General features: G+C 39.5%; 1 protein-coding gene across 8 annotated transcripts in view; it reads right to left on the bottom strand.

Annotated features, from left to right (window-relative positions):
* ZFHX4 (zinc finger homeobox 4) overlaps positions 1–26039 on the bottom strand; it is a 207229-nt gene that overhangs the window by 178665 nt on the left and 2525 nt on the right. For 6 of the 8 annotated variants that reach the window (XM_043483291.1, XM_043483295.1, XM_043483294.1 and 3 more), the window contains exon 1: positions 22422–22828. The exons of 1 other annotated variant lie outside the window; for it this stretch is intronic. The gene's annotated coding sequence lies outside the window, so the exon portion shown is untranslated. Of the gene's footprint in view, positions 1–20087; positions 20587–22421; positions 22829–26039 lie in introns of those variants that run through there. One more of the 8 variants, XM_043483292.1, reaches the window with a different exon arrangement.

The raw sequence follows: 26039 nt of genomic DNA, 5'->3' as shown, positions 1-26039 counted from the left end.
AAAATTCGTATCACTAAGCTGTATATTTTTTTCATTCCTGTTTTCTGAAAACGGATATAATATACGTAAAAGCTTTAAAACCCCCTTTACTCTAATAGAAATGTAAATGGCTTTCATAAGACGACAGCGGGAATAAAAGGACAACACAAATAACTTGTAATTTAAAATTTACCTTTTACTTTATCAGGCAGTGAGTAGAAGTGGGGGGTGGGGGGAGGTGAGGGGGGCAGGTATAAGGGTGGGGGGGAGACCAACCATAAAGGAACCTTAAAATTAGAAATATTACAGTCACAGGCGGCACAGACCAAACTCTTCTCTGGTTTTCATTTTGCCAGTAAATCAGCTTACTACAAATCTTCCTTGTGTGAAAGCTCTCAGCAGGTATCTGGCTGGCCCTGATTAAGCACCAATCACAATTCTCTCCCACACTTCGGTCACCTCAATGGGCACCAGAACAGAAATTAATATTTACTGCAACCGGTCCTACCATCCTAGGGGACAATCGTATTCACTCCGCTTTTTTTATTTTTTTCCCCACTGCAGTACGTAATGAACACGGTTCCGGATACCATTTTGATGTTATCAATCCTGGCTGAGTCGCCCATCTTTCAACCATGGCCTCAATCAACATCTCCCTTGGCTTAACAAATCATATGCAAGCACATCTGATGAAAATACTTCCATCATTTTTTTTTTTTTTAGTTTTTTTTTTTTTTTTTTCCAGGCAAGCATCTTAGACTGTAAACTCCTTTTGTTGAGACCAAGAAGCACTTGGTCTCATAAAAGCCGCATCAATTTCGGGTAGCAGGGGAAGGTACCAGGAGGAAGGTAGGCACACGTTGGTAAAACTGCACTCCCCTTCTGTGTGTGAGTGTGTATGTGTATGCTCACTTGTGTGTGTACCTGCAAACCTCAGCTACTGGCACAGCAGCCTGATTAGGGCTGACATGTCTCTGAATCCCTGCGCATCTCTCCATTTGCAGAATGATGGGACTGTACACAAGAGTCGAGTGGTCTGAAAGTTTAGTGCTTTTCAGTCTGCAGCATAGGCACTGCCTTGATTTTATCAAAAAGGTAAGCCATCTTCTTTCAAATCTCAAAACTGAAGGGACCCAGAACTTCAAGGCAAATAGCCCTGTCACATAGATGTATCAATACTTTCAGGTATGCTGATGGTTTCTGAAATGAGGAAAGCGGACATGACTATATGCATGCATGCATGTTAAGTCGCTTTGGTTGTGTCCAACTCTTTGTGACCCTATGGACTGTAGCCAGCCAGGCTCCTCCTCTGACGAGGCTATACTGCATTAGTTATTCTACTGGGGAGGATGGACACTCAGTGATTCACTATGGATTTCCCTCCCACCCCTATAGTCTATTGCATCGACTTCACAGGGGTGGAGAACTAAGAAGGAAACAAAACCCTGGGCTCACCAATATTACTGAGCATTTTAGAAATTCCTTTTTAAAAGTTCTTCTAGAAGAAAGACATCATTGGAGGTCAGTGGCACATTAAGTATGAAGAATAACTTCTTAATACTCTCTTTACTGTAATCAAATTTCATCTTGCCAGCTAAATCAGAGAGGAAGTGATCAGTTTCGAATACATCAAAAGAGCTGCACAGATTGAAAATGAAATCAAAATTCATTTTGGTATCTAAGATGGTTAAAATGACATTCTAATTGCACACGGATCAAACATCACAGAGCGTGGTGTGTAATTTTAATTATTGAGGCGCTCCAGGTTAATTATCTTCATGGCACGCATGCAGCTTTTAAAACCCTCTGAAATAATCTGATAAATCACCATAAGCATGAAAACCTAATAATTCTCTTAATTAGTCCACAAACATTCATATTTACCTTTGCATTTACCAAATCTGCACCATGTATAAACACTGAAGGTAGCCAAAATGTCTAAAATAAAGTCCCATGCCAGACTAAAAGAAATGAGGAAGGCAGGGAGAAATTGGAGGTTTGGAGGAGGAGCAAGGTGGTAACACTAAACTAATGATCCTAGATAAAAATATCAAGTTCCAGGACTCAAAGTAGCTTTTTTTTTTCTTTCTTTCCTTTGATGACTTAGGCAGATATGTGGAAGATTATTCACCTTAATTACAGGAGTGAGAAAAGTTCCCAAACACTTTACAGCCTTATAAAGGAGTTTCTGAGCTATTCTTATTATTTAATTTCTGTTTTACCTATACCCTACCTACAACAGTTCTCAGCTGACAAAAACACTAACTAAAATTATGACACACATGCTAAATGCACCTCAAATGAGTCGTATGTAACACACAGTTAATAATTTTGGCCAGATGCTGAATGGACTCTGCAATGTCTCATCAGTGTCTCTCTATATGAAGTATTAATAGATCCTACCTTTTTATTTTATCTTCATAGGATCAGGAGTAACTATCAAAAATGACTTTATTGATATGAGACAAAAATTATGAAAACTATACTACAGAATCAATCACGGGACAAAGCCATGTGGTAACAGCACTCCCACATAACTTTACACAAAATTGCTAATCAAGTTCTTTTCATAAACTACACATTAATCAGAAACTAGTAAGTCTTCTGTACAATCAAAATAGTAAATATTCTCTACAATCAAATTTACATTTCATTACAAAAGCAACAATAACAAAACTATCTGAATTGATAGAGCTAATAGTAGATGACCTGATTTTTACATTTGTAGTTATATACTATGACCATGGTGGTGTTTACCAGCATATTTTGATGGAATCACTTTAGCTTGTGCAGTTAAAAAGTTATTTAGATCAATATGTACTATGACACTAGAGATGATGCTAAGTGATTTCACTGTCACCAGCGTCAGACAAGATCTTTCTTTTAACAACGTGACCTATTTAGGAAATTTACACTAAAGTTTATAAGTCCCAGTTAAAAGACCACAAAGACAACCATCTAACTTATACCAGAGTATTCATTCCAAAATAACTTTATAACAAGTAAACTCACTATAAAAGTTGCTTCACCTGTTAAACTGTTTTCTATTTAGTCTTCACCAATTACTATTCTCTACTACCAAACATTCTATTAAAAAACAAAAACAAAAACACCCAAGTCCTCAGGAAATCTCAAAGAGTAAACCTGATACAATTTTAATGTTAAATTCATAACAATACATACTAGCTGGTCTGCTTAGAATACATGTACGCAGTTTCGGGTATTCTCAGCAATTCACAAGATCAGTGACTTTGATCATGTAAATCCCTTTTTTGGAACTAATGGACAACATGCAGAAAGGCACTTTTATGGCTCATTCTGCCTTACCGTCGTCCTGCAGTCACTTCTGCCTAAACTCTCCTCTGCTAAATGACCAAACCCACCTATGAGGAGCCTGGCTAATGAAAGAGGGTGCTTTCTGAACAATAGACAAATTCCTTTGCATTCAGAAGGCAGGGCTCCCATTAGAACCCAAAATCAGAGAGGCCAGTTTTACCTCTGTTTTTTAATTGAGATTGTCCCAGCCCTCCTTGGTGACACAGTGAGACAGTGTTTGTGAAATGATTAAGAAGAACGTGATCTGATCAAGAGGACAGAATAATGGGAAAGGAATGCTAGGTTAGCCACTCTGCAAAGTGCTGGGAAAGAAGACAGACCACTGTGCCCTTTTGCCTATTGTTTTTATTCTCATCCGCTCTTTGCCATGTCGTGATACTTTGAGTCTTTATTTCATTTTGAACGGGTTAAAAGTTGGTCATGTAAAAGGGAATTTGGTAACAAGTCACAAATCCTAAAAATGTATATATATATATATACATATATGTATATATATACATATATGTATATATATATATAAAATAAATAAAAATCCTTGAATTATATCAAGTTTCCAAAAGGTCATCACTGTCTCTGCTGTGGCCTTTTCCCATTCCAAATCCTCTATCAATATGTCATAGTGAGTTAGCCAAAGACAAAAGAGAGGCGCAGTGTGAAAACGGCACATATATCTAATGCTGACAAAGCAATGAATAGACCTTCACAAGTATAATTATACTTGTTTATTTGTTGCCACGTACAGAGAACTGATGAAAAAAATCCATCAAAGTGGTATTATGCAGACACCAAGAGCTTCTTTTCTTCGCTTGCTAAAGCCACATTGAAGCTTAAATTCCTTATTGTTAAATTCAGAAGAAAGAAAAAAAAAAGATTTTTGGCTGGATTTTTTTCTTTTTTGCATCATTTCCTGACAGATCTTTTGTGTCTTGGGCTGTATTAGCTCACACTGCTACCTCATTTTTACCCATGTTGGAATTCATAATTACAAACTACTGTACAGAAGCTTTTAGAAGGGTGTGGTGTGCTGACCAAGATGAGAGAGTAGTGAAATTGGCCTTTTCTCACAGCCTGGCTTTTGATATATCAAAAATACAGGTAAAGTACCTGTGTAGAAGCATCAGTTACATCAGAATGCATCTTTGATCTCTGTCTTTTAAGTCAGTTGCTGGTGCTTTTCTTTACTCAGCTTTCTCTGCAATTTGCTTATTTTTGGATCTGTTTAGTATTTCATAAAAGACTGCATAACTTCTTTCCCATTTCAGTATTAAGAACATTAGCAAGAAGGGAGGCAAATGCAAGGATGTCAAAGGATTGAAAATATTAAGTAAAAAGATTTCAAACCCAACTCTGAAGGGGCCATTATGTTCCAATAGACACTAAATCACATAACTTAACAAGAGCACATTTTTAGAGGTGGGGGCGGGGCAAATAAGCTTTTTTGTTATTGTTTTTTTCTTGCAGGATAGAAATATATCAAAGTAGAAGCAATCTGCATAGTTAATGTTTGTGAGCTTTACAATTTAAAACAGAAAAGCTGTAATTTTTCTTTGCTGGCAATCTGGAAACACTCTGGAGTTAATTACAGCTGATTCGGAGTGAACCACACAAACAAAGACCAGTCTATGTCCAGACAATTATACTGCATTAACCAGCTTAGAGCTTCCTGCTGATGTTTCAGAGCTCTTCTGTTACACACTTCTACCTTCCCAGCACGAGAGAAAATGCTTCTGCAAGAAGGAATTAATGAACAGAACTGCAAAAGAATGTGTGACGACCTCTCCTGACACGGCAAAAACTTTCCACCCATGTCACGACAAAGGGGAGAAGGTAATTAAGTTTGAATAGAAGGATGTAACCAAATATAGTTAAGCACCTAAGCCAGGCCGAGTTTTAAAGAGGGAAAGTTGACAAAGACACACATGAGCGTGTAAGTCAACCAAGTCCCCGTTTTCCTCTTTCTTCTCATTAAAACCTAAATTAGCTATTCAACACAGATTTATTTCCTTCTCATAAATAGGACTCTTAGAATTGATGTTTCTGTCTCTTGTTTTTTCTTTTTCTTTCTCTTCCTATCTTCCCCGCCTCATCTTCCCTTATTCTCTCTCTCATCTCTAAACCTCTATGGACTTTATATGACAATCACAAATCATTAAACACATGTGTTGGAGAACTAAAGAAGAAAAGTACCCCTTGCCAATGGTTCTGATAGTTCTTAATTTGATTAGTTGTGGGAAATAGGAATTTTCCTCAGTTTTCTTCGTGACTTTAATCAAACTCCAGCTACTTTCCTTAGAGAGAAATCAATAATCTCTCCTTAACCAAATTACACCATTATATGACTCATTTTATTTGTTTGCTTCAGGAAAATTTCATAATCAGTGAGCAAGATGGACCTAATACTTTAGCTATCCTCTGTAAACAAACTTTGGTCCTTTTAACCAATCTAGTTGATTTCTAATTTTCTTATTCATTCTAATTGAAAATGAATAGTTTGCATTGGTGTGAGACAAGGACATGAACTGTAATTATGTTCACTGCCTCTTTCTGATTCTTCTTTGATACTGTTTTGCTAGTATTCCAGCTGACATTGGGGGTTTGTAGTGATTGCTTCATTAAAGGGTAAGGATGTCCTAATCAGCTAAAGCATTACTAGAAAGCTGTTGTTTGCCAATACTGTGAGAATATACCGACTTTTCTTTTTGCTTTCTTTATAGAAGAGAAAGGTACCTGCGAATGCCATCACCCAGCCATATACTTAAGTATTAATCATCTTCCCTTTGTCTCATCTATGCAAAGTTGGATTAGAGTTAAACGACTCTATGAGCCTTTTAATTTTTCTTCCCTAAATAAATATTAATCTACAAATCAATCAATGAGTGTTATATTAAAACACATATAAATATACTCTCTGGAAATACTAAAAGGTTATGTAAATTATAATCAGTTTTACAAAGCATCTCAATAATGGACAGAATCATTTTCCCCTCTCAAGTCTCTCTTTCTCAATCCCAACTATAATTGAAATTTCAAGTAAATAAAACTTTGAAATGGAAAGTTTAAACATGGAACCATTTAGTTTTCCTTGGGAAAACATGTACTAGATCAATTCGTTTTAGAAATTTATAAACAATATTTGCCATGTTTTGTATATGTTTATATTTCTAGTCTTTAAAATGTAATGGACTAATCTCTCTGGCATACACCCAGTTTAAGTGTTTAACTGATGATGCTTTACATTGTCACATAGGGACATTTAAAATTTTTTTCTTAATTGGTTTCATTAAGGTAATTATACTACAGAATATCTGACTTCAGATTTACCAGACTAGTGAAAGCATTTCCATAATACATTTTTCTCATATACAATGTGAAGACAATATATCCTTACATATATATACATGCATTTTTTTTCTTCTTTGTCTATTAAGATACAAAATTCATTATTAAATACTGACAACTAAATATTTAAAGAAGAAAACAACTGCTTAGTTATTTGCATTTCATGATTCCCACCAACATGATCTCATAACCAACATAACACCAGTGTAGTAGTGTAAGCACAATCTTTTTTTGAAAAATGTCATTCCTTGCAGGCTAAAGCTACCATAATTATCTTCATAAAATTAATCACAAGTCAGGTATTCCAGCAAACATTCCTATTTCCTGAGCAGTGGTTTCAATGATTTCACATGATTTCAAAATAGTTTTAATGAAGAAAGTTATATGCGTAATTTCTTAAATCACTACCAGTGCCTCTTACTATCCAAGACTCTTAATCTATCAAACACAAGTCTCTTTTTATATCCCATGTAGATATTTTAAATCATGTTATATTAAAAACCACATTAGGGCTAACACAATAGAGAACCTAAGTGGAATGCCAGGTTTCTTCTGGATGAAATATTGGCAAATTTATGTTTGATCATTCAGATTGGTTGGTTATTTTATTTCTATTATGAAGAGCCTTTTGTTTGCTTTCTGTGTATGTGTGTGGGGTATTTTTCTTCTTTTTTGGCCTGAAAGTTAATTTGACTGCTGTCCATAAGTGAAATGAGCAATTCAGTAATTAACTTTTGTGTTTTAAATGTATGAACTTTAATTAGATTTCATTATAAACAAACAAACGTCAGCCATAATTATAAGCTCCTTGGTTTACCCACATATTATCCCTTTTCAAACAAACTTGATGTCAGACAAATTAAAATCAAGCAGCCAGCAATTTTGAGTTGAATTTTACATGATCTGCTGGTAACCTGATTACTTTAACTTCAATATCATTACAGGAAAAGTATTTCAGGAAAAATAATGACAAGAATTCCAACAGGAGACAAGCTTAATTGTATTGATTCAAAAGATGCATGTTCATAGGAACCATGTTGAAGGAATAATGTTATCTCAAATCTACAGTTTCTATTAAGATGAAATTGTCCAGCATGAAAGAGGCAATTAAGATTAGTGTCTGCAGAACTAGAGATACTAAACTAACTAAATAATTATATGGGCCCAATTATCTTATACTTTAAGTAGCAAAATATCAGTATGGAGCAACTAGAAGGCATGAGGTTTGCAGGTTTATTTACTGACTGGTGTATCTATTAGGCCCAAGAACAAGTGGAGCTGTCAGGACATAATGAAGGTAAATGATTAGTTAGCACCAAGCCTGAACTCTTCTCCAATGCAATAAGAGTTAATTAAAGTTTACCACCAAACATCAACCAAAGCAGGATGTTGATCAGGTTTCAGCATTAAGTGCAAACAGACAATAGTTGGCAGCAATTAGTGCAGCTATCAAATGACATGCAATGATAATTATACATTTAAAACTGCTAAAGAGCTGGGGGAAAAATAATCAGCCTCTTTGACGACAAATACTCGAAGGGCAGGAAACAGGTATCAGATTATTTCACTTTAACACTGTAAATCAATAGAATTAAACAAGAAAGGGTTGTATGGGTACACTATCTGAAAGAGAACAGTTCACTGGTTCCAAAATGAAATAAATCTGCTAGTACTGGCCTATCAAAGATAAGAACTTCTGTAGCTAGAGAAAATCAGTTACTTTTCAATTAAAGTTTCAGAGTGAAGTCTGTGTAAAGAAAGTTTAGCCTCTGGGTTTTCTGTCGACCCTACAATGCAACAAGTATTTCACCATAATTACTGTTATTTAAATTATTAACTTTTGCTCTTAAGGTACTGTCTAAATTTAAAACAAAAGCCAAGAGGGAGGGAGGCCCAAGCATAAGGGGATATATATATATTTTATATATATATATACATATATGTAATATATATAATTATAATTTACAACAGAGATCACCACAACATTGTAAAGCAATTACCCGCCAATTAAAAAAAAAAAAGGAAAAAAAAGAAAAAGTCATATATACATATTTAGTGAACATTATGGCAGATCTTCCCCTGATGCCATTCAAATCTATCACTTCAATCTTGCTGGATTCAATGAGACTGCATACAACACATACCTAAAAATACTTTTAATAAACCACCTCATTCTTTACCGTAGTTTCTGGCCTGCAGCCTAGAGCATGTCTCCAAAATTATGCCCATCCTCATGACCCCCACCTCTCCATTTTCCCAACTAATTCTGTTATGCTAAGGATTTGTACACAGTGTTGGCTAATCCCAGTATTTCCCTGGAGCTAAATCTAAGCCATGGCCAACTCCCAGCACAAAAATGTCTTTCTCCTAAAGCCCTTTCGCCCCCTTCAGCATTCATACACTCATTGGTCCTGACATTTTCACTTCAGCCATGACAAATGAGCTGATGACTCTGACGTGATTGCACGGGAGGAAGGCTTTATCTAAAGATATATCATTAACTCTCATCACCATCTCCTAATATGGCTCTTCTGGGTTAATGTGTTGTGAAAATTTGAGGAAATTTTTGTGTAAATATATGCACTTCAAGGAGTAAGAGACCAACTTCATCAACAGGAGGAAAAGGGAAGCCAGAGTGGCCAGGATCAGGGAGGGGAAAAAAAAAAAAGACTAGCAAGTTGCTCTGAGGATTTAAGTAACCTGACTCAACCTCTGCCCTAGCAGACCAGCCAGCGGACTGTCTCTTAAAGGCCCCTTCCCCTCCCATGGGGAGCTGGAGCATGATCTGTGAAGTGGCACCAAAAAAATAAATAAATAAAAAATGAAGCTTCTCAGATAAAAACGGCTAATCAATCCACAAGCCCATTTCTTTGTTTCTGTCCCTGTGTAGGGTGGATTTTACTCTCGAACCCTTAATTCCATACGTTATTAAATCTCTCTAAATGCATTTTAATGGAGAAAGGGATTGTCAAAACCCATTTCCCTCCGAGGTCATTGTCTTTTTCAATTAGAAAGAAGCAATCTTTTTCTGACCATTATTCAATGTGAAACTCTTCAAGCTTTAAAAAGAGGGGAAAAGGAAGCTTTTCCATTGAGCGTGAATGCCACAACCTTTAGGTTAAGTTAGAACCCAAGTCCCAGTTACACAGGTCTTGTTATGTATACGATGGCGTTTACAGAGTCGATGCTTGTTATAACCTCTTCTCTCAAGTCAACGGAAGACACACAGCCAATCAGAGTCGACTGTGGTATAACAGACCTTGGGAAAGGAGGTCAGGCTTTGAGGTAAAGTGCTATTCACTACTGGACCATGCGAGGGGCTCTTTATTCCAGTGCTTATTGGCATCAGTCCCCCTTACTAGAGCAAGAACAAAGCCAAGTGCTCGTGTGAGGTTTATGAATAAATCAGAGGTGAGCCACTTCAAGTGCTGCCCATGATTTCCTTGTTGACAGTGAGCACTTAAACAGGCTTCTAGGACCAGCAACTTCTGGCAAACCACAACGATTCCTAATCTGCACCCTGCCTCATTTCAAGAATGAAATGGCCCACCCCATTTTTCCTGCAAGTTGTCACCTTTCAGGCAATTCTTGTCCTGTATCAAGCAGTTAAGCTTTCCAATCCCAGGGCGGTCAGCCGACCCTGTGGTCATCATAGAAATTGGACCAACTGAAAATCTTCCTTTGCTTGGAAGAATTCCACAAATGAAAATATCTCCAGCATCACAGAAGTTATTCCCAGCATTATAGAATCTCTGGATACGGGAGGACTTGAGCCAACTGAGGTAAAAGATGTTCAACAATTTGCTAAAGGGAATGCACACACACTCACACACACATTGGATTCTCACTGGCTGTGCCCTGTAGTAGTGTGATGTTTCCCAGAAACTTCTCTGAGCTGCAGTTTCATTATGGGTTAAACAAGGGGATTGTCCTGTATGCCTTCTGACTGCAACAATCTATGGTTCTAGTATAAAAACCCATTTAGATTATGCTGGAAGATAGTTTTCCCTACGGAATTTTCTAAGACAGACCCAGATGTTTTTAAGGCTGCATTTTTTTTTTTTCCAACAACTAGATTTCAAGAGGAGAGGCAGATTCCAGTAGTATAATAAACTGAAGTGTTATATTTACGTTTGTAATTAACACTCATCTATTTTTTTTCATGTATTAGTGAAGGTATTTACCAAGAATTTGCCAATAGTGTCCATCACTGTGAATACAGTGACTATACAGATATGGTGCTGCCCTCATGAAGCCTGAAATTTATTTTAGAAGAAGCTTAAACAAGCACATTCTGAAAAATGCTAAGATGCTAATTATTTTTTTCCAATGAAATATATCCTTACTCTATCAGTATGCAATCAATGCTTAGTCTTAAATAAATGTGCTTCAAGTGAACTGTCAAGTCCAGGGCCACTTATAAATAAGCAGAACATAAGCAAGGCACACACTTTTATTTTTAAGCAAAACTTGAGCAAAGATTGTTAACTATTTATAAATGTCAAGCAAATTTCAAACTCAAATCTGGGAAATTGTTATCCAAAATACAGTTATATTTCCCCCAAAAAATATAAACAGTAATTTAAGTGTGTATCTTACATGTATCACAATGGGAAATTATTATGAATTTAAAAATCAAAAAGAAAAACCATAAGAGAGATATATTTTAGTTAAGAGGGTGGAAAATTGTGTTTATAAATTTATTAAACCTTATCATGAATCTTATCATCTTTGAATGTGGGTAGTCCTCCTCTGCGTACTTCATCCCTATGGAAAGATAAAGGACTGTGGTCTTCTTCACGAGATAAGCCAAGAGAAGACTCATAACTTGGCTATAAAATCCCTATAAGAAAATTTAAGGGTTCTATAATATCCCTGGGTTATTAATAACTGGATCTTTTCTCTAGGTTGGTATAAATTTTGGTCAGCAGGGTGCCAGGTAAATAGCATTTATTCTTCTTTCATGGCACATCAAAATATCATAACATCAAGTATATAGAAAGGGATTCTATGACACCTAATCTAGCTTTGGAAAAGCCTTTAATTCAAAGACTTACAAACAGGAAGGGTCAACTTCAACTCTGAAATAAGCTTTGTAGTCTCTTCTATTATTGTATATAATGGACAGTCTGGAATCTTGAGTTCCTGTAGATAGACTAAGGTTTGAATTATTTAAACACTATTTCTGTTCTAATTTGCTTCTTATAAAAAGACCCCAGAAATGCATTGAAAACGTCTAGAAGCCCCTCAGAACCAAAGCAACTTGTGACGAAGGAGAAGCAGATAATAAGGTGGAGGAATAGCCACCTAGATATCATCAAGGTATCTGCCAATGAGAAAACATAAGAAGGAGACTACCCTTTGGCCCTACCCCTTAGGCATCCTCCTTGCCTAATTTCTACCTCCCTCCCTTTGGGGACACATGTATACCTATGGCTGATTCATGTTTGTGTACGGTAAAAGTCATCACAATATTGTAATTATCTTCCAATTAAAATAAATAAATAAAATTTTTTAAAACTGAAAAAAAGAGAGAGAGAGAGATAGGGGGCATCTCAACTCAAAAGGTCTATGTAGATTTGCTGTATTAAATACCCTTCAGGAGAGCATATAGTAAAACCAACTATTGAAAATAATGAAAAGGGAAATATAAGGTGTCAGCCCTGTATACATTCACTTCCTTTTATGTTCACAACACATTAGTTTTAAGTAAGCTCTCCAGAAACTCTGAAATACAAACGAGGGATCTGAGGCTCAAAAAGATTAAATAACTTAGATAAGGTCATCTATAACAAGAACTTAACCCAAGGGTCTTATAGATCTAAAAAGACCTCTATTTGGTCACAGAGTTGTCAAAAAATGGAGTAGATTTTAAAACATCTAAGATTTAAGTTAAAATAAACAGTCTCATTTAAAAAGGAAAAAGGAATCCAAAGTAAACAGAATCAAAAGAATGTCTGGTTTTAAACTAAGTGTCATTCTTTTTGTACACTATGCTGCCTCTAAAACATCACAGCATTGTCTTCATTTACTTTCCCTCCACAAAAGAGAAACCTCTTTCTTCTTCACACCATGTTCATGGTTATTAAGAATACACTTTAAGTCACTGAGATCATCAGTATTTTTATGAATCATAGACTCATCTTGCCCATTCAAAGTACCTAGCCTAACCTCCTATGTCATGCAAAAATATGCTTCCAGTCATACTGGTTAGAGGCCCTCCAGATTCTACTGGTCTCCTTTCAGTAAGAGAGAATTCAGTCTCTCAGAGGAGACAGCATCACTGTTGGATTACCATGGCCCATTTTCCTTTTCTTTTCTTCCCCATTTTCACCAGCTTTGCCTTCATTCATAGAACAAACCCTTTTTCAAGTAGCCTATATAGTTGAGTGACCATTAGTCCTAGCGGCGGACTGCTGAGTTCTCCTGACATGTTCCTACCTTGCCGGCTGACTCAACAATTACTTCTCCAGAGTTTAACATCTCATATTTTAAAATGAGCTGATTGAACTGAAGAAGTCTAAGGCAGTTCCCAGCAATGAGCCCTTTGATAGTTTCCAGTTGTCTTATACCCTACCTGCTCTTTTCTGTTGCGATCCTCTTGGCCAGTTCTTAGAAAATGAAAGAAATTTAGTCTACAGAAGGAAATGCTCAGGCTATGCCTATAAACACATCTAAAGAGGAAAGAGAGACATTAATGTGGAAAGGGGGCATAGACGTGTGTGTGTGTGCGTGCATGTTATGTCTATACTCCTAGTTTGTATCAACTAAACCAAAAAGGATGACTCACTCTCAGTTCATTTCTGGGCCCAGGAAATTTTACATATGAATTGCTTTATTCCTAAATGTATGGGAGAAAAGTACTGTGAACTATACTGTAGAAAATCTACATTAATAAAGCCTTTCAGGTTTAATGAAGGTACTTCGGGGAATGACTGGGCCTCTTCAATTTATCCTTCCAATCAGCAAATTTTAAGATTCTTTATGGGCTTCCTTCTTAGAAAGTTTTGTTTTGTTATTAACAATACAACCAGGTAGCATAGACCAGCTCATATGTTTTTGCATTTTAACATTGTTGAAGCTATGGATTTCCTTTCTTCTTTACAGTGAAGGAAAAGAATTTTATGGACAGTTATAAAATGCATATTTTAACCCAAAAGTCAATTTTCCCTGGTTAAAATGATTTAGATCTGAGTAAATGCTTGCAGAATGCTTTCTGTTTTTACAGCTAGGACACAATGGAACCTATAAACTTCATCCTAGAGGTACGCGCTATAATGCATACCATTCAAAAATTATCAACTGTGCACTGTCGTCTCCCCAGGACAAGCAAACATTAGAAATGATCAATCATCTAAATATATGATGATAGTGTGTGAACCCCTGGCCTGAATGACTAAAACACCTACTCAGGGCATTATGACATATTAACTAAGCCAAGCTGCCCAGATCTTAAATTATATTTGTTTATTTTCTCAATCTCTAGAATGTTAAAGTATTTAATTATATCAGAGATAAGTGGTTTGCCAAATACGACTTTAATATCAGAGCCATTTTTAAGTTGTGTGCATACATTCAAAAGTGCCTCCAAATGGCAAATATTTTATTTCACTTACAAACCTTGAAAAGTGTAAGGAGAAGTGGGGAGCGGCCATTCCTGAACTGAGGATTGTATGTCAAACATGAAACCATATCAAACTTTCAAGGCAACTTGTGAACCTCTGAAACTAGGGAATTAACAGAACATCAAATCCCCCAAGATCACAAGGGGAACAATCCGTATGCAAGAAAATAATGCCATTGAGCCCTCATTAAAAGACCATTTTGTCCTTAGCCATCAAAGACTGTGAGTGCACTAAGATCTTGGTTATATCATCAGGATAACTAAAACAAGTGCCAAGAGAAATTGTGCACTTTTAGTTCTCACATGTGTCCATCTGTTCACATATAAACATATATTCTGCTTTCTGTCTGATTCCTAAAAATCTTGATATCAGAATACCCTGGGTTTTTGCCCATTTCCTAAGAATGCAGACATCACATAAGCTACTATTAACCCATGTGTGATCCACTTCATGGTGACTGGAAAGCTGCCAGTTACAACACATGGTGCTTGGTTAACAATGTCTTAAAATATAAATGAATTTATTTTTTAAATTAACACATTTTTCTTATGGAAATACCTTAATAAGCCCTGCTGCATGTAAAAGAATAGCCTCCATGTGGATTTTTTTGTTCTTTTAAGACTTTTTGCAAGCATATCCATAAAGTTAACCATAAAAGTTTCTGAAACAATCCAGAATTTCTTGACAAATTTTTTAAAGGGCTCTAGTAAAGAATTTTGGTGACTTTATATAACAGAGATCAAACACTTTCCCCTTACAATATTCTGTACTCAAGAGGCAACCCTTATATTTTAATTTACGTGAAAACACTTCTGATTTCCCAAGTTTCCATGTAACCATCTTAATAGTACCTCAGCAACTGAACCGTTAAAGTGATGAGGCAAATGGAAGTTCTACAATCTAGTAACAAAACAAGTTAGCTTAATATCTGGTGGAATCTTTCAATCCTACTCTGGGGCAGCCTTCAATAGCTCATTTGTGGTGACCCCCAAATCGGAAAGAGTTTGTTTATAATGTATACATGTAAATAATTATTCACACTGCAGTTGATTTACATATGTACAAAAGAGCCAATTCCCACCTTTGAAAGTGTCTTAACACTTACGGTATTTTAACTGCCCTAATTATGGTTGAAGAAACATCATTAGGAGCCCTGATCACGTAGTCAACTGATAACCAGTTACAGCCCTAACTAGTAACAAGGGAAAACCCTACTGCAAATATTTCCAAGAGTACTTAGACACATTAGGAAAGACTTATCTCAAAATGAAATACATGATACACCTACAAAGCAACATGAAGATGAATTAAATCCTAAGACAATAACGCTGTATCCTCTTCTACCAGCCCATCCCAGCCCCCAAAGCTGACAGGCCACTTAAAACACAACATTGCCAAAAAATCAGAACACACAACTCTTGCCCAAGTGAAGTGCTCTACCAGCTGAAACAACTATTCACAGCAGATAGGTGGAGGGAAGGGGCAGAAGTAACTAAATGATATACACACCATATTGTTGGCCTCTTCTGAAATACCTTTTTGCCAGCAAAGTGCTGGGAATTCTCGATACCCAATAGTCAATATTTGGCTAGCCTAATATGTTTCTGAAAACTCTTCTATATACAAACCTCTGTTTGTCATTCTCTAGCTACACTATTGTCATACATATTACTTCCCAGTGATGATGAAAACTCAGGGCATCTTATAAAGTTGCTGAAATCTGAGCCCCTGCTTGTTTTCTCTAGTCTTGGACAAACATAACTTTAGAGCGAGCAGAGCATAGGCATAAAGAAAGAGGAGCTTGCATTTTCATCTTCTTTTCATCTCGGTCATTCAGTCAGCCATTCAGAACCCTATTCAACAGAGCTTTTCATTATGCAAAAAAATGCTAATCCTTTTCCGATGCTTTCACACTTGTATAAACCCCCATTCCTTCAACTGAAAAGCAATTATATCAGTTTACCTTTCTGTCAAAAACAGGATTAATATTCCAATAACAGAATTTCCTTTCTTTTCCTATCTTTTTGCTTTAGGAAACTAGAGATTATTAGTAGAGGCATTCTGAGAGTAAGAATACATTATTTTAAATATGATTATGTGAACCAATGAGTGGGAAAAGGGGAAGAATCACAAGAAGAAAAAGTCCTTCAGTTACTGCAGAAACTCTTTTCTGTGACAGAACTGACCTTCCCATTGCAGATGCCCAAAGACATGGAGATTCACTCTGGTCTATTAATCAGAAACAAATTATGAAAGAATGTAGCTGGACTGGTTGACACTATCCTGTCTTGGGAGACTCAGTCACAGCCTAGTAACAATGTCCTCTTCATGGGTAATGAACAGCCATGACAAATGGGGCAGAGAAACTATTTATTTGCATATGCAAATTCTCACACAAGGGAAACATGTACAAACAAGTGTCATTGTAAGGTGGATTAGGCAAACAACGCTTTCTTTTTAGGACATTCTGCAGCCCAGAACATTAGTCAGCACAATTAAACCAGTCTCCATGGAGACTAATGAAATTTCACCATGGTATGAGTTAAATTAGATAGCTAGTTATGTGTTTCCACAATCCAACTTGAAATCCATTATTGTTTCAGAACAATACAGCAATTGTGCCTAGCTGATCTTTGCCAGCTCAACAAGCTTCTAAGTTGACAATTTGCATATGTTAATATAATTAAGCACTAATTACATGAAACTTGTACATATTCACATGCACTTTCCCTGGGCGATTTTCAGTTTGAACCTTGGCCAAGTCTTTAACCCTTAGAAAGGTTTTAGTGGGAAAAAAAAAAAACAACTCTGCCTATGGGTACAGCCCCTAGGCAGACACAGAAAGGCTCCTCATTTATAAACACAAAGCTTAACCTGGCTTCTCATATTTCTAGCAACAATGACAGAAAATATTTTGTGAGTGTGCTAGGGACCAGGGATAAGGGAACAGTGATTGAAGGGTTGGGGGGCGGGGAGTGGATTCATCTTTAAAGACTCATAACTAGTATCTACTCATAGGTAAGTAATAACACTCATTTCAAGAAAAATGTGAAGGAAGCAGTTGCTGTCACTGACATTGTTGAACACTGGGAGATGAAAATGATTTGACAACAGCAAAAATAGCAAGTAGAAAAGGAAAAAGGAGCCAGCAGCACCTAATGAGCTTTACATAAATATATGCAGAGGCAATTAAGCAATGTTAATTACTATGACAGCAGTTAATTGAATATAATTAGATATTTTAAGCCACTGAATAAAGCATAGTTAAGATTAATTTTATTGAGATTAATTGTAAATAAGGATAGATTAACTCTGTGTTTTGACAGGCATAAAAAGTAGTTCTGCAAATGAAGCAGGAGCGTGGCCACCAGTCCAAAAATCATATATTATTTTAATGTCACACCTCAGAATCATCTCCTCAATAAACATGACTTTTCAAACCCAAACAGACAGGAATCTTGAAGAAAAACAAACAGCTTGCAGAGATTAAAGAGCCTTTTGTCCTTTTTCATGTGCATTTCTTTTAACAGACTAAATTAAGCGAGTCTGGTGTACGTGTTTTAGGAAGGAACATTTCACACTGAATGGAAAAAATGTTCTATCACATATGAAATTCGTGCAGCTGTGCGGAACTTGGTCCAGATGGTTTTAGACTATAAAACACCACCAAATGATAGACAGTAGGCCTTCCCAAGATTATGTGATAAAGTCACAATCTTTTATTCTGACCTCCCAAATTTCTGCTTTGTATTATTTCTTGTCAAATCACATATTTTCTTTTACAGTAGTGCTTCTCCAAGAGGGTTAAAAGAACCATCGTGCCTACTAAGTGTTAGGAACTAATATTAAGTGAATGGAAGAAGGCCTCTTTCAACAGATAGCAGCTAAATCACTCAGCCCCAAATGCAATGATAGTCATGACAACGATGCAGATGACAATACTTGGTTATTACTCTCACAACAATGGTTTCTAGAAATATTTCTTAGAGAAAATATTGCTAGATGAAAATCCCTCCCAAAGACCTTCACAACCAAGCTAATCCATGTATACTCTTTAAGAAAATTAACACAGTCTTCAGGAATGCTGAACAAGTCACTAATAAGAAAGGAACTTCAATTGATTTTGAAATTAATCAATAGGTGATTAACATAATATTTTTAAAGCAGCAGAATGTATGTGTGCATATACACATATAGTACATAAACATATATATTATATTTCCAATACTTCTTAGCTCTTAATCGAACAAGGACTTTAGGCTATGGAGCTTGCCTCTACATTGCCTTGCAACTTCTTTAGGATGCCCTTAGTCTTTATAACAAAATTCCTAAAATGGTCTAGTGAAACAAGACTACGACGACAAGCCATTCTGCAGTGAAAGATTTTAAATCATCCAGCCTCTTCTAATAGACTTGAGACTTATTGAGGTAGAAACCATAAAAAATGAAGAAGGGAAATTTAATCCCTGAAATATTGATTTGCACATTAATATCATATAGGCAGAGGGCAATTTGGCTTCGTGGAAATGACACATTGTCGACCCTTGGTGAAGTCAGAGCCAATCTAACTGCTGAACATGTCTGAATCTCAAGAGTTATTAAGGGCTTCCCTTCTTGCCTTTATGACTTTTCTTCAGCCTACCAATGCAATCTTAAATGTATTATCTTTAAGAAATAATTGTAAAACCTCAGGGGTTTTCCAGTTAATGGAAGGGAGGCCAAACCACATCAGATTCTGAAATGCAACATTAAACCCTTGCAATCAACAAAACCACCTCAATTCTCATCCATCCAGTGCAGGATCTAATATTGTTATTAGAGATAATCAAATTTCATTGTGTAAATTTAGGCTCATGGTCAGAATGGAAGCAGTAAATTCTGCAATATTAAACAGCGATTTTCTCAACCTCCTTTATGTTTTCCTTTGCTGGTGCAGCATCTTTTAAAATAATCCAACTAGCTCAAAATTAATGAGCAGATCTGGACTCATCTGCTAAAAACTGCAAAAGATTACAATAAAGCTGAACATGTTTCCTTCATTTTTAACTTTAAGTGGCAACTTTCACTTCCTAGACCTAGAGTCCACTCTCCCTGTTTACCCTACAATTGGTGCTATTGCTTTGACTTACACAGCTGGCTTACCTGACCTTTCTTTGTTCCTTAGGTACATTTCACTTTTCAGATTTATGGTATTTCCCCCATATTTCATTGACTCTATCTTCATTGCCATAAAAAAGAAAACACTTAAATATGAGTTTACTTTTTAAATCCAAAAGCAACCAGCTACTGAATAAATATACAGTGATACTCTCTTCCCAGTTTATGCCATAAATATTAGAATCTTAAAAAAAAAAACTAACTTGTATAAACCTTATGATCCCCACACTGAAGCCAGGTGCAAGAGGTTAAAACAGCTGGCTAGCCATCTTTTATTTTTGTGTGCCTTCCTGCTGATTGAAACCGCAAAGGTTGAAAACTATCAAATATTCCCTTAAGGATTTTTTTTTTAAGAAGAGGAAGGAAAAAAGAAAACCTTCCTTTTATTTAACATGCTCTTCTGTGGAGAAGAAAAACTCTAAAACACAATCAGTCATAGAGATAGTGAAATAATCCCAATCTCTCCTTTCTGTTGTATTTAAAGCATCCTTTCCAACAACTTCTAGACCCAATTGTTTGTATTCTTCAGTTAGAAAAGAGAAAAGAGGGGGAAAAAAAGAAAGAAAGAGAGAAAGTCTGAGCTTGCTCTGTCAGTTTTGCCAGTAAATATAAAGTAAAACAAGTGTTGATGGCACCGAGAGTGTTACATACCCGGGCTGTGTTTTTGCATTGCTCTCAATGGAAGCGATCGATGCCCGTGTCACTGTCGCGTCCCAATCGCAGCCAAGTCTCAGCCTTAATCTAAGCAACACCCGAAAAGGCAGCGGCAGCCGCAGCCTCTCCCTGACTCTTCCATCCATCCACCCAACTAAAAATATAATACTACATATGAGCTTTAACCACTCCACGTTTATAGGGATCAAGCCACTGAAAATCCAGGAGAACACAATAAAAAAAAAAAAAAAAAAAAAAGCCCTCCTTCTGTCTCTTGTCTGTCTCTCCTCTCTCTTCCTCTCTCCCCTCTCTCTGTCTCTCCTTTTGCCATCTACATGATCCTTGATTAAACATGGAACAGAGTTAATAAAAAAAAAAGGGGGGGGGGAGGACTCAAGGAGAGGAAATGCAACTGTCAGAAATCGGGACCGCCAGATTTCCTGGTGAACCTGCCTCTGACTGAGTCAGTGTCAATCCACCATCTTCCGCCAGTGAACTTGTCTTTGGGTTTTTGTTTGGTTTGGGGGGGCTGTTGTTGTTGTGTGTGTGTGTGCTTTTTTTGGAAGGGGGGAGGGGAAAGGAGAGGTGGGGGCTGGAGGTGGGGGGAGTAGGGAGAGTGTGTGTCTGTGAGTGTGTGTTGAGTGTGAGTGTGTGTGTCTGTGTCTGTGTGTGTGTGCAGGGGTCGGGGTGTGTTGGGGGGGGGGGCGGAATCCGTGTTCGCGATCTGAACCTCTGGTACCTACAAGGAGGGTGTCTCACCGAACGGTAGCTAAGACCTCACCACAACCGCGCGGGAGCGAGGAGTCGCGGCCAAAGGCGCCAGCCCGAGCCTCCGCTCTGGGCCGGACCCCAGCCCGAGCGGCCGAAAGGAGCCCCCCGCCCGGATCGCAGGTAACAAAAGAAATACAAACCAGTGCACCGTCCTCGGGGCTGGGGTGGGGGTGGCGGAGGGGGGGAGGGGGACAGGGTGGGGATTCCTCTGGAACTTGGGCATCGGCAGAGAAACTTTATCCAATTCCAGGAGAAATTTTTATTATTATTATTTTTCCGATCGAAAAGAGCAGAAAGCCTGGGAGGGAGGGGGGAACGAGATAGAAGTAGAAGGAAGGCGAGACCCGACGCATTCCAGCCCCTCTTCCCTTAGCTGCTCCGGGCCGGAAGGCGCACTTGATGCCCGGAGAGGCGAAGAAGGTGAAGTTCGTTTGTAGACCTGGAACCCCTTTCGGGGGACGTCAAGGGCGGGGGTACTGGGGAATAAATCAGTTCTCACAACCAGCCACAGCTCTCCCAACCATAAACACACACACACACACACACACACACACACACACACCCTTTGCCCCCCCTCCCAAAAAAAAACCAGATTCTTGACCCCCGGCCTCGGGCAGCTGTCCTCCGGTTTAAGGCACACCCGGTGGCGAAAGCGCCGGGAGAGAGCTGCGGCCGCCTCGCTGGTCCCCGGCCCCGAGGCCCGGCGATCCTGCCTCCTAACGGAACTGCCCGGCGTCCTCCGGCGCCCGAGTCCGCGCCGCCTCGCGCTCAGGCGGGCCGGCGTCTACCTGCAGCCCCGGCACGCGCTCCAGCCTCTCGGAACCCCCTGCCCTGGGGGGCACGGAGCACCGGGCCTCCGCGCACCGAGCGCCCTTCGCGGAACTTGAGCCAGGGAACGGTGGGTGATGAGAGGAGGAGAAAATCGCGGCTGAACGGGAGGGTAGGGGAACAGGGAGAGAGGGGTTCCGAGCCCCCACCGACCACCTTCCAAACTTTCGGAGGAGGGGTGCGAAGGAAGGGGGCATGCCGACCCGGGCACGGGGGTGCGCCCCCACCCCCCACCCCCCGCCCCCGGCAGTGTCCCCGGGGCCGCGGAGCTGACAGCTTCCCCGCGCCTCGAGAAAGCCCCGGGCTCGCGGTGGAGACAGAACCCGAAAAGATAGGCAAAAGGAGAGAAAACTGCTCGGCCAAACGTGGATGATCCGCCACTTAATCCAAAAGTTAAATCCCGAAAAACGCATCTCCCCCCCCCGCAAGAAAGTGGAAAATCAGATCCTTCAGTGCCCCCTCCCTCCCTCCGCGGAGCAAATCCTGGAGCCAAAAAAAAAGGGGGGGAAAGAGATAGCAAAGGGGGGCAGAGCGGAAGAGATGGTCGGGCTGAGGGGATGTGAGCGAGAGCGAGCGAGAGCGAGCGAGCCGGGGGCAGAGAGGGAGAGAGGCGGAGAGGGAGAGAGAGGGAGCGAAATATCAAAGATTGTGCAAGATCAGGCTGGAAAGATAATCGATACTCGACCTAAATTTAACACAAACTACTCAATAAAAGTTAAAGAAAAAACTTACTTTCCATTTCCCCTGCAGTTCCTACTCGATCTTCGCCTCTTTTTTGTTTTGCTTTTATTTTACTTACAGCTGATCACATCCAAGTAAAACGAGAGGGTTCATTAAAAAAAAAAATAAAATAAAAAAATAATCCTCGAACTTTATTGGGTGAAAATCAAAACGCTGGAGCAGAAAGTGGGGGGCATGGAGCGGTCCTCGGGGATCCGGGAGGAGTTAAAGCATGTGCCGACCGCGGTCTCGCTGTTTGGTTGTGAAGGGGTTGGGAAAAGGAGGAAAGGAAATGAAAATCCGATATGTCTTTATTCTGCTAATTATTATCGTTTTAGCCCTGTTTAAAAAAAATGGCTGATTAAGTTGAGTGCGCATGTCTTTGTGTGTCTATTCCCGATATGCACTCTGGGAATGAGAGAGGAGAGCGAGGGAGAGGGAGAGGGAGCGGGGGGGAGAGAGAGGTGTAATTAGTGAGGTGATCAACATTCCCCAGACTGCAAATGACGCGCAGCCCGGACTCGGAGCAGCCCCGGAGCCTCGCGGCTTCCGAAGCTCGGAGCGCTGCGGCGGGAGCCCGGGACGCGGCGACCGCGGAGAGGGCAGGGACTGGGGACCTCCGGGGCCCGCACCCCACGCGCCCCTGTGCGCGCGACTCCCAAACTTCATTAGACACACACACACACACACACACACACACACACTCAGCAAGGAGGGGGAGAAAATAAAACACAAATACCTCCCAAGCCGTGCCCTTTAACCACTCGGAAAAAGAAATTTTTTTTTCTCATTTTAATGAGGCAAAGTAATTATTATCGGACCAGAGATGTGTTTACTAGAGAGCTTTAAGCAGCAATAGGAGAGTGAGGGCACTGGAAAGGTTTTCTCTGCTGAGTTACTTCTGCTACGTCCAGGAAAGCACTTTAATGGCGAAATGCAGGATCCTGAGCAAATATGCAGATATATGTAAATAAAGGGTGCCTGGCTGTGTGCAAACACCGCTCTGCCCTGCCTATTTCAAAAGGCGGGATTGCACCCAGGATCCGGAGACACTCAATTTAAACACGTTATCTTTCGCTGGCAACATGCAGGAGAGAAAACCCAGGGCATGGAAGATGGAAGGGGTTAGTTTAGTCAAAGTAAACTTTCAAATGAGGATAAGTGCTGGTTGCAAGGGTGTTCATGAGGGTCTTGATGTTAGCCTTTATGTAATATTTTTGAATATTTTATCAGAATTGCATAAGTTCAATGTAATAGCTTTAAAAAGACTTAGGAAGAAAACCTTTCATCTTGTGAGTCTGTTGAATTATCTTTCTTGAAGCACATTATGATGAATTTTAAAACCCTACTACAGATCTCATTAGAATGAAATATACTTGGTATTTTCTGGTGCAAAATTTAAGGTGGCTGATTCTCATTTGAAAATCTAATTATCTCTTTCCAATATTACAAATGTGAATATGAGTGACACTTTCATTAAAAGATAATTAACTAAAACTAGGAATAGACATACTTTTAAATACCCCCTACTGAATATGGAATATATATCTCCCTCTATATATATCCTTTGCTACTCAAAGATAGCATCTCAATACACTGCCACACCACAGGTTACAAGTAGACACCATCTATGCAATATTTCAAAAATAGGAATTCTAGAGAGAAGGTGAGAGTAACAAATCAAACAAGCAAAGAACAGGAAATACTTGCAATGGCCAGCTTCCTGGACAGGTGAGGCATCAGCTCCTTTGGAGCTGACAGGCCTTTGAAGTTCTGGATGGCCAGGATCTGCTTCAAAACCTTGTCTTAGGCCTTAAGCACCAAATCTAGGAAATAGCAACTGAAAGGTTTATTGCGCAAGCACTAGGAACAACAGAGCCTGCAAACATGCATCTTTCTGGGCCTGAAACCTTGTGTTATCAGGGAACATTTGGAAAATCCTAAGACTGATGCAAATGGGATTAAAAAACCAAACAAAACACCTGGAAGGATAAAAGCACAGGCGTCAAAAGAGCAGATTTAGGCCCAGATCAGGAAAGCTGGTTGCCTACAGCAGCTGGTTAAGGTTACAATGAAAGTGCAGAGGCTTGGAGTGGAGAATAAACCCTAGATATGGTCTTTATTAAGAGAGAGAGAGAAAAAAAATCTCCCACCTTAGGAATCTAGAGTCAGTACAAGTTCTAGTGTGTTAGAAACCAGGACTACTAAACATTAACAGAAAGAAAACTATCTACCTCTCTAAAGACTTCCTTCCATTTCAAACTTGTTTGGGAAGAAATCTGCCCAGAGTGGATGGCTTCCTAAAATTTCGGAGTTACTTTGTTTACAGCCCCACCTTTATATGGCAACTCTCTCAGGAGTCTGCTAGTGGGTGTCTGATTGCGCCTCAGTGGGGTTTATCCATGTGCCTTAGGAAATATACATACCCACGAGAGTAAAATTTAAATTCCCTGCAACTTACAAGTGAAGAAGGTGTTTATGTAGCGTTACTGTTTATCGAAAAACACCCCAGAGAGCAAAAATTCTGGCTTTAAAAACTATTTGAGGTGCGTGTATGGGGAAGAGGGTGGGGGCTTTTAAAGAGGCTAAGGGGAAATGAAGGCAGGGGAACTTTCAGGTTCAAATCAGAAAAGATCAAGCCCTTCGCGGGAGAGGGTTCCATGTACAAGCTCACTGATGGAAAAACCATTTCCTGAGATTTCAGACGGGTAAATGCCTATGATGAAGGAAACACCTGAGAACAATAAGTCTGTTTCAGGCTCAGGTGAAGAAAGGGGTCTATTTCTGGCATGGAAGAATAGGGAAATGATGATCATTTCGTTTTCAAGTTCTCCTTTATTTCTTTTGCCTCCCCCCTCCCTGAAACATCATCAATAATATTAATGTTATTAATGTCAAAACACCAAACGTCAAATAAGGAAAACCATTTTTAAAAATTTGGTGGCTATTTCTCTTCTATGCCCGCATCCCTTCTTCTCTTGAAAAATACAGCTGGGGTCTGTGTGTGTGTGTGTGTGTGTGTGTGTGTGTGTGTGTGTTGGGGGTCTGGTTATTGAATTCTAAGTAAGAAAACAAAAGGAAGAAGGATTTGTAAGAGGGGCGCCCACTTTTGCAATTTCTTCTGCTAGCAAGTATTCCCCCTTCGTGTGTGTGTGTGTGTGTGTGTGTTATTTTGAATCATCTCCTCCTGCTCCTCTTTCACCTCTTTCTTAAGAAGACAGGCTGGGGTGAGAGTCGGGGGTTAATGGGCTGAGGGGAAGGGGCAGAGAGGAACTAGCGCAGAGTCAAGAGTTTCCTCCAGGGCTCGGCCTTGGAGCGCGCGGAGGGGAGCTGGGAGCCGCGGCCGCAGGTCTGCGAGGGGTGGGCCCGGAGGCGCGGAGCGCGGCACCGCGGGCAGGGGCGCGGCAAGGCGGGCGAGCTCGAGCCCAGCCGGCTGGCTGCTCCGGGGCGCGGGCGCGTTCCGCCAGGCTCGACCCGGCTGGGCCGCTGCCCCCGGCGCCCTCGTCCTCGGCCCCTGGCTCCGGGAAACCCAGCTGCTCCGCTCGAGTCCCTGCGGACTCCTGGCCGTCCACCTTTGACCCTGCACCCCCACCCCACCCCCATCATCCTGCTGTCCCTAAACTCTGCGCG

The sequence above is a fragment of the Cervus canadensis genome, chromosome 12 (genome assembly GCF_019320065.1).
Source record: "Cervus canadensis isolate Bull #8, Minnesota chromosome 12, ASM1932006v1, whole genome shotgun sequence".
In the NCBI taxonomy this organism is placed as follows: domain Eukaryota; kingdom Metazoa; phylum Chordata; class Mammalia; order Artiodactyla; family Cervidae; genus Cervus; species Cervus canadensis.
Note: the sequence above shows the minus strand (reverse complement) of the source record. Positions and strands in the feature narration are given on the sequence as shown.